The following is a 16,695-nucleotide window of genomic DNA, read 5'->3' as shown; positions in this document are numbered from 1 at the left end:
GAGTTCCTCCAAGATCGTTTCTCCGCCGGTCTTACCCCGTCCACACTTAAGGTGTATGTGGCTGCCATTGGGGCTTTCCACTCGCCTGTAGGTGATGGGTCTTTGGGGAAGCACCATCTGGTTGTACGTTTCCTCCGTGGGGCTCGGAGGATGAGGCCTGCGGCTCGTTCCAGAGTCCCAACCTGGGACCTGGCAGTGGTACTTGAGGGGTTGGCTGAGGCCCCCTTCGAGCCACTGGAGTCGGCTGAGGCAAAGAACCTGACCCTTAAGGTGGCCTTTCTCCTGGCTATCACTTCTCTGAGGAGAGTGGGGGATCTCCAGGCCTTGGCGATATCGCCAACTTGCCTGGAGTTTGCCCCTGGCGGAGTTAAGGCCATCTTACATCCTAGACCGGGCTATGTGCCCAAGGTGCCATCTAATGTGGCGCGGTCAGTGGTTCTTTAGGCCTTCCATCCTCCACCTCACGTGATGGCGGAAGAGGGGAGACTTCACCTGCTCTGCCCAGTCAGAGCCCTTAGGGTTTATTTGGAGAAGTCTTCTCAATGGAGGAAGTCAGACTAGTTGTTGGTGTGCTTTGGTTCACCCAAGAAAGGGCTGCCTGCATCTAAACAGACAATCAGCAATTGGATTGTCCAGGCTATAGCCACGGCTTATCAGGTGCGCAATTTGCCTTCACCTATGGCCGTGAGGGCTCATTCCACCAGGAGCATGGCCTCCTCGGTGGCCCTCCTTTCTGGAGTCTCGCTTCAGGAGATCTGCGAGGCGGCCGGGTGGGCCACCCCGCACACCTTCATACGTTTTTACAGTCTGCAACTTCCTGTGACGCCTGGCGCCAGAGTGCTCGCGTCCTAGGTATGCCTGTTCTTACAGCTTCATACTAGGGCGGGTGTGATTACGGTGTGGCATAGTGGGTATTACGTTCCCCAAAGTGTCGTCACGACGACGACGCAGTGCGAGTTCCCTCGAAGGGGAACGTCTCGGGTTACGACTGTAACCCTTGTTCCCCGAGAAGGGAACGAGACACTGCGTCTCTTCGCCACACCTATCACGGGCAGAGCGCTTGCTTCATCGCAAAGGAGCTAACGTGTGTTTGTGCCGGCGTCCCTTTGTATCTTCCGGTTATGCCGTCATCTACTACGTCATGACGCAGCACCAATCAGGATTGGACAGATTTCATTCATACTTCAGATGCGCTACGCTGGGGGCGTTCCCCAAAGTGTCGTCACGACGACGACGCAGTGTCTCGTTCCCTTCTCGGGGAACAAGGGTTACAGTCGTAACCCGAGACGTTTTACATGTTTAGTGTGGTTTTCACCACAACTGATGTGTTTCTGACACCAGACCGACAAAACCACCTTAAAAAAAACAGTAGGGATACTTTACCATTACCAAGTTTAGGGTCAGTAAGATTTTTTTTTTAAGAAATTAATACTTTTATTCAACAATTATGCATTAAAGGCACAGTCAGTGTCAAGCTCTTTCTGATTATGCTGTTAGCCTCTTGACAAAATAGTGTTGCTCAGTAGCTCACCTGTCTAATAAAACACATATTAAAGCGTCTTTGGTGTTAATTGGAAATTGAGGGTAACGTAGAAAAGACGTCATTGACAGGTGACGCAATGACACAGTCATTTGAAAACAAAAAATTATTGTGCCTTTAAATTGATCAAAAGTGACAATAAAGACATTTGAGCTGTTACAAAAGAAATCTATTTCCAAATAAATGCTGTTCTTTATATCTTTCTATTCATCAAAAGAATCCTGAAAAAGAGACATCACAGTTTCCACCAGGGACGTCGTTAGGCCTATTTTAGGGGGGCTGAAGCTACCCCAAAATGTTCCTAAGCCCCCCAAATGATAATAAGAACAACAATAACAATTCGATTTATCAATAACCGTATCCTCATTCATATTTAGACGCAACAAATGATATATATCCAGCTACAAAAAATAGCCGAAAAGTCGGAAGTTGGACAGAAGAGCTGCCAACTCTCACGCATTCACAGTGAGACACACGCAATTGACACTTTTCACACGCTCTCACACCACACATCCATTTTCTCACGCAGAAAAATAGCGAAGCAAAGAGGACACGGAGACCGACAGACTAGACAGAGTAGGTTACTTTATGATATAAAAGAATCTCAACTCTCAGATTCTGTCAATTTTATTACGAAATTCAAACAATAAATACTGTTTTGGCGTTTGTAAATGTGATGTGACGGATCCCTAGCGCACGTGAACCGATCATCTCTACTAGCTAATAGTAAAAAAAAACACGAACACTGTTGAAAGATACAGTAGTAGGCTACAACTTACCGAAATGTATATTCCTCATACATAATATCGATCAATCAGTGTTTTTTTATCAGTGTGAAGAGGTCAATAACATAGCTGGAGAACAATTATGTCACATTTACCTCAGGAAAGCCATTAAATGACCATAATATAGGCTAGCACATAGTTGGCAAGAAAAAAAGAGCTATAGAGAGTATTTTGCTAAATATGTGTTCTATATTACATATTTATTATATTTTTACTTATATCATTAAATAAAGTTGTTGTTATTATAATTAAAAAACGCATTATATTTAATTTGAGTTATTTTTAACCTTAAATAATACTACCAGCTGATAGGGCTGTCTGTATGTTTACAGCATTGGGTGAGTTTTTATCTTGAGAAAAATTAACGCCTATCTTGAGTACCTAATATTTATCCAAATGCGTCAATATTAAATCAAATTACAATAATTTAATTGAATTGAAATAATAAAAAAGCGTAGCTTACCAGAAATTGTACCATGCACCATAAAATTTACATATTATTTTACACTTATGCTATAAAGCCTGAAATGGGCACTTTTTGTGACAGCAACCCTATCATTTTCACCAAGCCTATCAAAGATATGGCTTAACTTCAGAATTTGAACTAAAATCAGTATTCTTATGATTGCTCTGAACATTTCTGACTAAGTTCAACAAACATTAAATTAGGGTTAGGTAGTGTGACGGTGTGACGGGGTTGAGACTAGGGTAACAGGGTTGAAGATGGTAACGGGGTTGAAGAGACAAATACAGCTAAACATATACATAGTTGTTTTTTACTCAAATTCACTGTAAGATTTTCTATAAACGCAAGTTACAAATACCCTGAGGGCTAAGCCCCCCCTGTCTTCCAATCCTAGTGACGTCCCTGGTTTCCACAAAATATGAAGCAGCATAACTGATTTCAACATCGGTAAGAAGAAATGTTTCTTGAGCAACAAAGCATATTAGAATGATTTCTGAAGAATCATGTGGAGTAAAGATGCAAAAAATTCAGCTTTTCCATCACAGGAATAAATTACATTTTAAAATATATTCAAATAGAAAACGGTTATTTTAAATCATAATATTATTTAACAATTGTTAACAGTTTTGGATCAAATAAAGGCAGCCATATACATATTTAGATGTTTAATATTGGCACATGTTAAAATATCTGTGCATCCCAGTAAAACAGCTGCCCAACATACATGTAGGCTCAGGCTGACTTATGTTATTTTTTCTCCCAGCAATGTCAATGAAAAATCTGAATCTATGCTATTAATCTAACTGACCGGTCAATGTAGATTTTCAACCATATGAAAAACATTAATTTTTCCTCTCTCTGTCTTTCTCTCTATACATCTGACTCCCTCTCTGCACAGACCTTCTTACGAATGATAAATACCATCCATAAGCACTAACAGCACTCTTGGGGCTGCAGTCTGGCCCTCTGTTACACTAAACACAGTAATTCAATGTCTTCAGAATGTCTAATAGGGCCAATTAGGAATCCGAACCACGTCTGCAACCAACAGCACACAAACAGTGTAAAGCCTGGGACACACCAAGTCAGCGTCAAAGAACAAACAGTGATGAAAATCGCCAACAGTGGTCGGTTGCGTCTCGGCCAAAAAGCTGCGTTTGAACACACCAAAAAGACTTAAGGCAACTGTCAACTAGCACATGCATTCTGCGCCTGCGTGTAAGTAAATATCTGCCTATATCAGCAGGTATCAATAGTCTATTTTCATCATTCAAAAAGGGAAACCGAAACTAGGACTGCAGATATATAAACCATAAACAAAGCAGTGCTTGCTTACCATTTTGAATATCAATCACGCTGATCATTTTCTTCACTCCAGTCGGATCATGTTATTATTAAAAAAAAATCGTGCATTCCAATGCTCAGGTAAGATGACGTAGAATTATAACAGCCTTCTGTCTGTCCCATCTTGACTTACTTGCCTGCTTTCATCACTTTCGCTTTTATTCTTGTGCACTGACTTGTTCGCTAAGCTGAATAGCCAATCAGAGTTCTCTCTCTCACTGACGCATATTCTACATGCTAAAAACTGCTCAAAAACGGCCAGATGTTGCCCGACGGCCAACCGTCGGCTTGGTGTGTCCCAGCCCTAAAGGCTGATTTATACTTCTGCGTCGGACCTACGCCGGAGCCTCTACGCTGTAGGCAAGGCGTTGGTTTTTTCATTTATACTTCTGTGTCGTTGTCCGCGTTGACGCGCAATTACACATGCAGACGGAGCATGTGAAACCCAATGGAGTGGTTCTAGCAGACCAATCACATTAACAATAACACAATAACTCACATTGACCACTAGGCTTCCCAGTAAACTCATAATACATGGCGGTTTGGAATAGGCTGAACATATATTTTATGATATACATTAAATATATTTCCATAGAAAATGTGATTAAGCAATATGTCAGACAGCACTTATAATATTGGATTACATCCATTTCTGATGGCATTAAACAAAAAATACAATTTATTAATAAATTGATAATAAATAAGTTATTAATATTAAATTTAAGCAATTATGTAAAGTGAATGTCTTTAATACATGGCTCTAGCCCACTAACAAAAATGTTATTGGTAAAGGAAAATCATTTTTTCTTTCCTCTCTCACTTTCGTCTGGTCTTTCTGTCTTGTGTCATCTGTTAATTCCTGGGCTCATCAAGATCAGTTTAGAGTTCAAAGCAAACGAAGGCATAATTTAAACCATCCCTTACTCAATAGAGATTAATTTTCCTCTAAAAACTTTTGCTAATTTACTGTACTGAACACAGTGCATACAGGAAAAGATATTAATACTAATCCAGCATGCTTAAATGAGATCTTGCCGTTTCTGCGAGTGGCCACGAAAGATACTTCATCACAGCTAAAAATAGCCAGACGGTGCATTTTGTCTGTTATTTCTGTTCATCATTACTTTGTTTTGATTCGATCTGCAATTAAATTAAGCACTCTGGGATTATGAGCACTGTTGCTGCTCACCATGGAAACCAGAGTTAATTCAATATGTGAAGGTTGCTTAAGTCAGTGCAACACTTCTGCAAAGCACATAGCAACACCAGACTGATGGCGGGGTGATGCGGGCCTGTTATCTGTAACCACTAACCAGTAATCTGTGGAGAGGGGGGAAAAAGAAAACGAATCAAGGTGATATCCATTCTCTACTGTGATGGCAGGCCAACTGCAAACAGATCTAAATGAATTTCTATAAATAGACTTCCTGACAAAAGCGGGGTCTTGGACCTATCCTATAATGATATGCTGGTGCTAGGAGAGGGGCAACAATTATTTCTGAGCAAATATTGACTCTGCCATGCTCTGGTGCATATATATTTTGTTCAAAATGTCTGGCATAGTTTTGGAATGTAATGTAAAAGGCAGTTTGAGACTAGACTATTAAATAAGGGTTAATATACATTACAAGTCTATTTTTCAAGTTGAATTTCATTAAATGCAAAGACATAAATGTCAAACAACTCAGGTCCAAAACATACTCAACGCAATTACTGGAATGCAAACGACTCTAGCTAGTAAGCACTGAATTCTCAACACTGCCAGACCTTTTGCTGTAACATGGTTTTGCACATTTTTAAAGTCACCATGTAATCAAAATGAGCAATTCTTATTTTTTATGGAATATTGCATATTTGGAATATGGAATATTTTTTTTAAATAAATGATTTATCTGTGCACATCATTATTTTTTTCAAATCAAAATAATCAAAATAACTTCCCCTCCCTCTTGCAGCAACATCTCTTCTCTGATGGCGTGTTTACTGGCGCAAGGGCGGGACAACCTGTCACTCATGTGACACCACACCAATAGCAAACCACAACCATCCAATCAATTCCCGATGGAAAAAATCTAATCCTACCTTACATTTTGGCTGCGTTCACACTGCAGGGCTTAATGCTCAATTTTTTTGCAAGGCCGTTCACATTTCCAATTAAATGCGACCTTTTGTGATCTCCTACTGTATGTGAAAGTGAAATGACCCAGAAGTGACCCGCATGCGCAGAAGTGTACTCAACGGTCAACGACGTCACTTGTTGTTTGCGGAAGTAGCTAAACTTCAACTAACTGTGATTCACTCACACACACACACAACACACGAGCGCGCGCAGCGATCGTTACACAAGAGCCAGACAGCAGCCGCTGACCTATCTAATATCAGCACAAATAAGTTAACATAACGTTAGTTTACTCTTATTCACATTGGATATATCATGATGGTGGCCGTGGGCTTTTATTTATTTTTTTAATTAACGGGCTCGTCAAGGTCGACCCGTTCGGCAGATTTACCTCAGCTCGACGAATATGCAGTCCGTTTTCAAACTGACGACTACTTCAACGCAGAATTATGACGTTTGTCGTGTATCAATGACGTGCGGGTCGGATACATGCGACCTGGCCGTTCAGACTGAAGTCGCATTTGAAAAGATCGGATACGTATCGGATTTGGACCACATACCCAAGTGGCCTGGGTCGCATTTGAAAAGATCGGCTCTGTGTCGTTCAGACTGTCATGAAAAGATCAGATACAGGTCGCATAGGCGCAAAAAAATCGGAATTGGGTTGTTTCAGCCTGCAGTGTGAACGTAGCCTTTTTTCTGGTTCAAAAAGCCATTTTTCTAGGATATACAGAAGAAAAGACTATGGCAACTTCTGTTTCATGCCAACTTTAGTGCCAAGGACAAATGTATTCAAATATTAGGACAAATATTTAATTAGCTTAGTTATTATTTACATTTTATACTCTGTGAAAAAATGGCAAGTGTTAGCCTATATTATAAAGACAACATGTTATTTACAAATTAACTGGGATTTATTATCAATCAAAATTATTTTGTACACTTTTTTTCTCTGATATTTCCCCTATACCACACTTTTAAAAACCCTGGTCTAGACAAAGTTCTTGCTGCAGTACATGCGACTTTGTCGTTACAATGTGTCACATTTTGTTAACAGGAAAAAATATGTTTTCTAAATACTAACATTCTACAATTTTAAAGATATTAACATTCTTAGCAGTTACAGTCTTTCTCTTGGTGCCTTTCATCCTGAACTAAACTACAGCAAATATAGTTGTTATCTGGATCCCATTTGCAGCATTAATCTTCATCCATTTCCCAATTAATCATTGAATAAGAAAACCACAAGTGTAGAGCACATGTACCTCAAGGCAATGGAGCCATTGCTCAGTTCTGACATAAATCTAATGTGGTGAGCAGGCAGGCAGTCGTAAAGAAGCTGTGATTTGTCAGCGCAAAGGTTATTCTGTCACCCCTCCCTCCCCAAAAAACACATAAGGGGACAGACAGGTTGACGTTAATGTTGTCTCTATTCTTCCTGGATGAGAGTGTCAGTCCGGCAGGAGCAGAAATAAATAACCCAGAGCACTAATGCAGGGGGCTAATTCTGTGTGTGCAGAGGAGTAATGTAGCACCACACATTTATCAGCTATTCTGAGACAAAAACCCGAAAAAGACTGAGTTGGCAGAGGCCATGAGCTCAATACGGACAATTTCAGGTGAATTTCAGCCTTCCACTATTGGTTGAGTGGGAATACAAAAGGGCACTGGGAAAAGAAATTACTTTATATGGCATCTAACAACCTGGGGTTTTCTGGAAACGTGAAAACACACCTGTTAATACGATCCTGATCCTGCTTTATTTTTCTTTTTGATTTGATTTCAATCAATTACAATTCATTTGGCAAATGTGTCGTTCGTGAGTCGGACTGCACTGGTCACGCTTTATGTTACTGATTCACTAAAAAAATCAGTTCATAAGAGTCATTTGATCGGTAATCTGACTGCACCACACTCGGAGGACAAGAAGATAGAAAAACAAGCCTTTTTGGTACATTCAGCTTCAGGGGCGCGACGCAGCAGAAGAGAGTAAAAAAACAATCTTGGCATTTTCTACTATATGCTACTAAATGGCTAAGCATAACCCTCACAGGTCGATTTATGTTTCACAAACTTTGTGAAGTAACATCTGACCTTCACAAGTGCAGCCAAATATGTAAACATATGATTGATTACATATGCAAAAACCATATAGACTGTAAAAAAAAATTAAAAATGAAAAATAAACAGCGATGAAACGCAAATACACAAGTACATTTCTGGTTATTCAATCCAGTCAATATAATGGGATCTCAGCACATCTCTGATTAATGGAGTGATAAAAAGAGATATCCAAAATCCCCTCTGCAAAAACCTTTGACTCTAATGACAACAAAATGAAACAAGAATTTTGAATCTGGCTTTATCCAATGTTCAGATTTCTCTTCTGGAAATTGCATTCTGCATTTTTAAAGGGTCATGAAACCCTAAACCAAATTTCCTGAGATTTTAACAGAGGTATTTGTGTTGAACACCATTGAAGACAATGTTAGCATCTGTTAGATTTAATAGTAGGGGGAAAATGGTTAAATTTTATTTTTTTTTCCGTTATTTTCATCTTCCGGGTTTAAAATCTTCATCGTGTCCACGTCACAGGCTGTGACGTGGCAGAGCACTATAGTACTTTGATGACTCATCGGTGTCTCATAATTATTCATGACTGAGTTTTCTTATCCAATGAGAAGACACTTGCTCTTAATTATTCATCACGGTTGATGGCTAATTTCGCTGGTACTTGTGACTAAGTGACAATAAAGGGCTACTACTACTACTAAACCTTAAATTACACCACGTGGATCTTTCCAATGACAGACATGTCAAACTGTTATATCGCGTAGTAGATGAGAGAGTCAATGATGGGACGCGCGTTTGTTTTCGTGGTGCAAAAGTTCCAGTGTGTCTTTCCCTGCGATGCTGCCAGGGCTAGACTCCGGCTGAGGGCGGTTGTTTGGCCATCAACCACGGACACATCTAAACTATGTGTGTGTAGCGACCATTCAACTGGAGAATGGTGGACTTCTAGCCTGGTAATACCAGACTCTGCTACTTCACTTTGCTTCGTAGACAGAGTCTGGAATGGCATAACAGAGAAGTGTTTTCTCTCTTGCTAGGGGGCGCTTGTCTGAAGTTTAAAATCATTGGTTACCCGTAAGCCAATCACATAACGTTTGGTTATGGCGTGTGTTATGCGCATGCTCGGCCGCATTTAACTTTCACTGTAAACATGTATGATGCGAAAACAAAACCATCGAGCGAAATACCGGAGTGAACATGGCTGTGAACGACTTTTGCAGGTTAAGTTAAGTAAATCTACGCATCCACGGTACAATCAGCGTGTACGTCACGGCTCTCAGCCCGCCCTCTGTTCGTTGATTGGCCCGGCTGTTTCCAGACCGGTGGCAAACAGAAAGCTCTGAAGCTGTCTCAGACTAAGTACAGAAGCGAAATGAAATTGAGCGGAAGTACGAAGTCTGACGTAGTCAGGCTAGTGGACTTCGGCCTTGTACAGCAATGCAGTCTTGCGAGTGATGCGGTCCCGAGGACTTTTGTATTGCTTCAGAGGTGTGTGTGTGTGTGTCTAAAATGTAACCCTGACCGTTTTACTTGCCTTTTGTTAAATAAACACTTGTTATTAAAATTTAGATATTTCGATAATACCTCAATTGTATGGAACGTATGCTTAATTTGTGCAAATTTCTATGTCACTGTCCAATCTTTATTATGTGGGTTCAGGGGGCGCGTAGATCTAGGCTATGTACGGAACGTTTGTTTTTTTTTTAAGCGGAAAATTTATTATTTCCAAATATATGCATTTATAGTGTGTATATAAACAATTTATATGTTTTAAATACAATTATATATAGCCTACAAAAACTGTAGGCTAATATAGGGATCTCCCAGTCACGTGACCCCTAGCCGTGTGTCAGCCATTTTGACGGTATACATCCGTCAGCTACTCACATTGGCTATACTGTCTATGGACTGTCTAATGGCAATAGATCTATTATTAGGGGTGGGTAATATATTAGGGAGTATATTATTATACTAATAATATAATTATTAGTATAATTGTTTTATAATTAGCCTAAATATTGCAATACTTTGCGCTACAGTATTGATATAATTGCGTGCGCAAAATATCTCGATACTGAACAGAATCGAGTTTTCCTCCACCACTATTATTAGCTTCAGCTAACTCTTCACGTCATGTCATCGCACTTATTAGCATCACACAAATATATATCAAGTATACAAGAGGAAGATAGGAATCATAGATCCATATGAAGCACCGCAAGTTCTTTTTACAGGCATTTAATGTGTAGAAAAACTTCCTGACATTGAGTTCGGTGACATTTACAGCTGACGTTACCTTATTCACTTCCCATCACGCTACACCAGAGCTTCATTAAAAGCATACAAAAGCAGGCTATCGGTTGTCATGGACATGTTACAAAAACTGAATAGACGTAAAAAGTCAAGTAACCTTGTCTAATTTCATCTCAACTTTATTGTATATTTTACATGCACTTTTATTATTTGTTACATTTTTCTTCTTGTACCTATCACAAACAGTTGGAAGCCAAGCACCACCATCAGCGTTTTGCCTGTATATTGCCGCCAACACTTGTTTCTCCGTTTTGTTTCTTTCGGGATACGGTATAAAGATAGGCCTATTCCTTTAGTATGATCACGTATCTGATCGCATCCAACTGCACAGCATCGCTCGGGCATGATAGAATATCGCGACGAGCTGCAGGATCAATGTAGTTTATACCAGAGCCCGTCTCTGTTTATACTGTCTATGAGTATCACCGGCGGTTTAGCATTTTCTATTCCGTCAAAATGGCTGCTCCAAATGGCGTGACGTCACGCGGGATGTCCCTATATGTAGCAGGGCATTCAGTTACTTTTGAAAGGACAAAAATAAGGTGTCCGTGTATTTCATTAGACTTTAACTTTCCTTAACGTTTTACCACTGATTTTTAGTGACAGTCGATATGCATGGGCCACTGGCGATGACAGTTTCCCCCCTCCCCTCTCCCTTCTCCCTTCTCCCTTGCCGTGCCACACCCACTCTCCTCCCTTCTTCTCACAGCCACCACGCCCATTTAAGTTGGATTTTTCAAAAAGATTGTGAGGTAGACTTGAGCTGAAAGAGGGGGGTTTCATGACCCTTTAATAAGATAATACCTAATTTGCATATTTAAACATAAATATTCTAAAAACTTGTAATACAAAATATATTTTAATGTCAGTAATCAACTGGGGAAGTTTCATGCTGATATCTATTATTTATTTTTTTGACCTATTCACCTGGGATGTCTCCCCTTAAAGCTGAAGTAAGCTATTTTTGAAAAATGCTGTTGAAAGTGGATTGGACTGAGCAACACAACAAATTTGTAGCCAATCAGCAGAGTGTAGACGGTAGCCATTGACATCCATAGCATTTTTTTTCTACTATGGATGTCAATGGCTACCGTCAACTACGTTACCAACAAATATCTTATTTTGTGTTCAACAGAAAAAGAAACTTCTACAGGTTTGGAATGACTAGAGGATTAGAAAATGATGACACAATTTAAATTTTTGGGTGAACTATCCCTTAAAGGGGTGGTTGATTATTATTTCACTTTTTTAACTTTAGTTAGTTTGGAAGTTGAGCTGTATGCAACTCAGAACGTCGCGACTGACACTGCCTTGGTGGACGCCATCCCAGATGTACCAGTCATGGAAGCACTGGACACCCCACCTACCCTGGAAGAGCTCAGTAAAGCCATTGACTGCCTCGCTTGTGGGAAGACCCACGGGAGTGACGGCATCCCGCCAGAAGCCTTGAAAAATGGCAAACCGGCGCTGCTTCCGCCCCTACACGAACTCCTCTGCCTATGCTGGGATCAGGGCCACATCCCTCAGGATATGCTTGATGCCAACATCGTCACGGTGTACAAGAACAAAGGAGACCGCAGCGATTGCAACAACTGGGGTATCTCACTCCTCAACATCACTGGCAAGGCATTCGCCCGTGTCTCCCTGGTGCGCCTACAGACCCCCTAGCCTCCCACATCTACCCAGAGTCCCAATGTGGCTTTAGAGCCGGCCGGTCAACTATAGACATGATCTTCTCACTACGCCAGCTGCAGGAGAAGTGTCGAGAGCAGCAGATGCCACTCTACGTTGCCTTCATTGACCTTACGAAGGCGTTTGAGATTGCCATTCTAGAGTCGGGCACTATAGCCACTCGCGAAGGTGCAGATAGAAAATCACAACAACAACAAAATTGGAAGCTACACCATTGTCTCCTGTAGACGGAAGGATGCCAACAACTGAATGTTGCTGTTTGAGCATAAACAACATCTGCAAAGTTACGACGCTCAAAGTTCAAAGCAAAGGGAGATATTTTCTTTTAAAGAAATTGCTTTTTAAGGACTACAACAAACGGCTGGTAGGGACTACACAAGCTTCTTCCCGGGTTAGTGACATCACTAACCCTAAAATTTACATAAACCCCCTCCCTGGGAACGCGGTTTATAGATTATGACAAAATATGCTAATCAATGACTAGAAGATACACATAAGCAGCATAGGATATTTTTGAATGGTTAGTTGATGAATTTGTTGCATTCTACATGTTGTCACTTCTTCTTGAGTCTCTCCATCTTTGTCTGACTCCAGTTTGAACATAAAAGGCTAAAAGTTTTTTTTACATTTTCAGTGCATGTCTGTGAGGAGGTAATCGAAGCTCCGCCCTCTGTGCCGGGAGCAACAGCTCATCTGAATTTAAAGGGACACACACAAAAACTGTGCGTTTTTGCTCACCCTCAAAAAGTGACAATTTTAACATGACACCCTCAAAAAGTGACAATTTTTAACATGCTATATAAAAATATATGGGGGGTATTTTGAGCTAAAACTTCACATACACACTCATCAAAGACTTATTTTACAAAATGGCATTATACCACCCCTTTAAAGATGTGTATAATGCAAATAATAGTCTGTATTTAAAGGGGAACTTGGCAACTATTTCAACTTAAAAAATCCATTTAGAAATCATTTGGATGATTAAATAACCTGTCCTGCTGAGAACCTGTTCCCCTTTAATACATACACAGAATTTTTTTTTTTTTTTTACAATTACAATTAATTTATTAATTATAAAAAATAATAATAATAATTTATTATTATTGTAAGGCATTGTGAAAAAAAAACATTAATACTTTATATTACCAAGATGTATGTATTACAAGCTTCATGGAAAGGGAGCATTTCTAAAAACTTTTCTTTTTTTGAAAATTTCAAAGGATCATTATTTAATCTAAATTATCTGCAGTTTTAGCTACAATATAGACTAGATTCTCCAACTGACATAGCATATGGACAAGTATCATTTGTAATCTTGTAAATTCTCTATGGTTGTAAATAAAGGAATAAAAGGATCAATCTCTAAACATTTCCAGGAATGAGCCTTTGAGTGTTTTCAGAAGAAATCGAACATTTTAAGTGTAAGATATATTGCATTCAAAATGTCATCCACCACATAGCGAGCACTCAGAGAGCGGAGAGGGTGGCGTCTAATATATGACACAGCACGTACTGAGGCGGCGGGCACAGGTCTCATCTGCAGCATTGCTAGAGGATTTTTCCTCTTCAATCGTTACCCGTTGCTCCTCACAATAAACTTCATTGAGCCTTGACTTTAATTTTATGGGATTCTCAAAGCACAGCTGCTCCCATCACTGTTTCTTCTTATGTGCAGCAGGGATGAGGCCATGATTTTATTTTTACACAGATATTTGTTTTAGTCATACAATGTTCTTTAAATGCAGTTATTATTTAAACATTTCACATTGGGTTAAATAGCATAGTTTAATCAACAAAACATAAAATTTTAGTTTACAACATTGTGAAAAAAATAATAAAAACATGCATCAGACTCCATAGTATTTTCATAAATATTTAATTTAAATATGTTTTAAATATTAAAATTCATAAATGAAAAAACTGTCCTTCATTTGAAAACCTGTTGATATACTAGCAAAAAAAATTCTCAACATATTTTCACCAACAGTTTTAATTTTAAAACATTATCATTAAAGCTACACTACAATCACAATTTAATTTACCTTTTTATCAGTATTTTCAATCCATTAACATGAATAGGTCATGATTAAAAAAAATTATGCACTTGTTGCATCTGCTGTCAGAAAACATCTTAAACTGCAAAAATGTAATAAATTATCATTGGGCTAAAAATTAAGCAGTCTCTGTTCTGTATTCAACACATGTCCAACGGAACCATATTCCAAAGGTCACAAAATGAATAACTACAATCAAAGACTTCAAGTCCTCTCAAGAATGTGGCTGAGTAGGTTCTTCTGTAAGTACTTCTAAGTATTTCATCTGAAATGAGTGGAAAGTGGTCGGTAATGAGATGTAGAAAGTGATCTGAGAGCAAAGATGAGGGTATATTTGTATATTTATACAGTGCAGGGAAAGACTAAAATGTAATGTCTCTGCGAAGGATGACTAACAGGTTTCAAGTGCAGCGAGAAGCATGAAGATTGGACGATTAATCAATACCGCAGGCAAAGGATTTCTCAGAGATTGTACATCCCACATGCACAGGGATGTCAGCATGGAGCACCAAAGAACCACTGTGAAAATGAAAGTGGATAAAAAGGAAAACCTTCTCAATCTGTGGGTTTGACATGTGATAGAATCCACGTTTCACCCCATACATACACTGCAGCATTTAAATACTGAATCTAACAAAGAACACATTGGTGATGTTAGTTTTTACTTTGAAAAAAAGCTTTGTTTATATGTTTGTTGCTTAGGCTTACATCTACAGCTGTACAGTTTGTACTACTAAAACCTGGAAGAGACTTAGCATTTTCAAAGCATAGGCTCCATAAAACAGTTACCAATATTGGTTTTGATGTATGAGTAAAATAGAATCTGTAAAGTAAATTTCAAATATAAAGAAATTTAAAAAAATACAATCTAAAATCTCTAAAAAGCAAATCTCTGTTATTTATTTGAAGACATCGGCATTGGTTTTCACCTCTCACAGAACTCTTCAAGTCATCTTTGAAGGACACTAAATGTCACACTAGATGTTGACACGGCCGTGACTCCCAGAGATTTACTTTTAAGGATAGCAAGCTGGATGTGGGAGGACTGTGTGGGCAAGTGTGTTTTATTTTATTTTTTTATTCCTTGCGAATCTTGAATACATGGTCTAGCATGAAAGTATGAAAATAGCACCAACACTCCTGCCCACTTTCAACTAAAAGAACAAGGAAGAGTATATGTTCCTGACTAGGATTGTCACTAAAGATGCACCGATACTACATTTCTCCACTGATACAACAGCCGATTATTCAGAATTACATCTACCAATAGTTTTATTTTCATAAGGAACCTCAAACCAAACTATACCGGGAAGTTCGGGAACCCTCTCATTTGGTACATTGCTATAATATTAGAGGTTAAAATTAACAACAGAGCCCAAACTATTATATTCAACTACCATTTATGTAAGGGATAATGAATAGAGAGGCGGTCGTTATAGCGAATAACAAGCCCGACAGCCTGAAGGGATTGTTATTCGCTATAACGACCGCCTCTCTATTCATTATCCCGCTTATTACATGGCTACCTACAAAATAAATAATTAATTTGACACAAATTATTGATTTAAAAAGGAGTTTATTGTTTTAAAAACGATTGTATTGCTTCCGCCAAAGAAAATAGTCCGTTCCGCGTCCATAGCAACGCGCTATTTTGCATGGCAACGGTCTGTTATAGTTCGCAGCGGTCTGTTATCAAGAAATAACAGATCGCATTCTACATTGGAATTCAGCCAAGCCATGTAATAAATTCAGATAAAATAACATGTATACACATGTATACATGTATATTACATGTATACACACATAATAATATATATAATATATAATGTGTGTATACAACTCAGTTGCACATATGCACAATGTAGTTTTCATAAAACACTTGTCTTTGTGACAAACATAACTAACAATAAATAAGCTCCCCTTTATAGTGTTTTTTATACCTAACTAAAGAACCGTGAACATTAGACAACTTTCCTATGGTAAATGTAACGTTAAGTGACATTGTTCACAAGTTTTTTTATTGACGTCTTTCTGTGGTTGAAACACTGATTGAGCGATTACATGAGACATGACACATTTTGGTAAGTTGTGCTGCATCTATTAACATACCTATTGATGTTCATGCAAAAAGACTTGCACTCCACGCTGCCGCTTGAACTGAGGCGCTACAGCGATCTGTTATGTAACATTTAAGAGCATCAAAAAGCCATTTATCATTTGAATTTCATGAATAAATGGAATGGAGTTTGAAAGCTGAGAAATTCTTTCTTATCAGAAGTAACAAAGCACAAAGCTCTTTGCGATTA

General features: G+C 39.0%; 1 protein-coding gene across 4 annotated transcripts in view; it reads right to left on the bottom strand.

The window, feature by feature from the left end:
- The window catches only part of pde4d (phosphodiesterase 4D, cAMP-specific), a 150,923-nt gene that overhangs the window by 72,981 nt on the left and 61,247 nt on the right, over positions 1 to 16,695 (bottom strand). Inside the window, exon 1 of one of the 4 annotated variants that reach the window (XM_079897292.1) lies at positions 4,128 to 4,177. The exons of the other annotated variants lie outside the window; for them this stretch is intronic. The gene's annotated coding sequence lies outside the window, so the exon portion shown is untranslated. Of the gene's footprint in view, positions 1 to 4,127; positions 4,178 to 16,695 lie in introns of those variants that run through there. 4 annotated transcript variants of the gene reach the window in all.

This window comes from Squalius cephalus (genome assembly GCF_949319135.1).
Source record: "Squalius cephalus genome assembly, chromosome: 16".
NCBI classification, from domain to species: Eukaryota; Metazoa; Chordata; class Actinopteri; order Cypriniformes; family Leuciscidae; genus Squalius; species Squalius cephalus.
The sequence above is the reverse complement of the archived record's forward strand: the minus strand, read 5'-3'. Positions and strand labels throughout refer to the sequence as shown.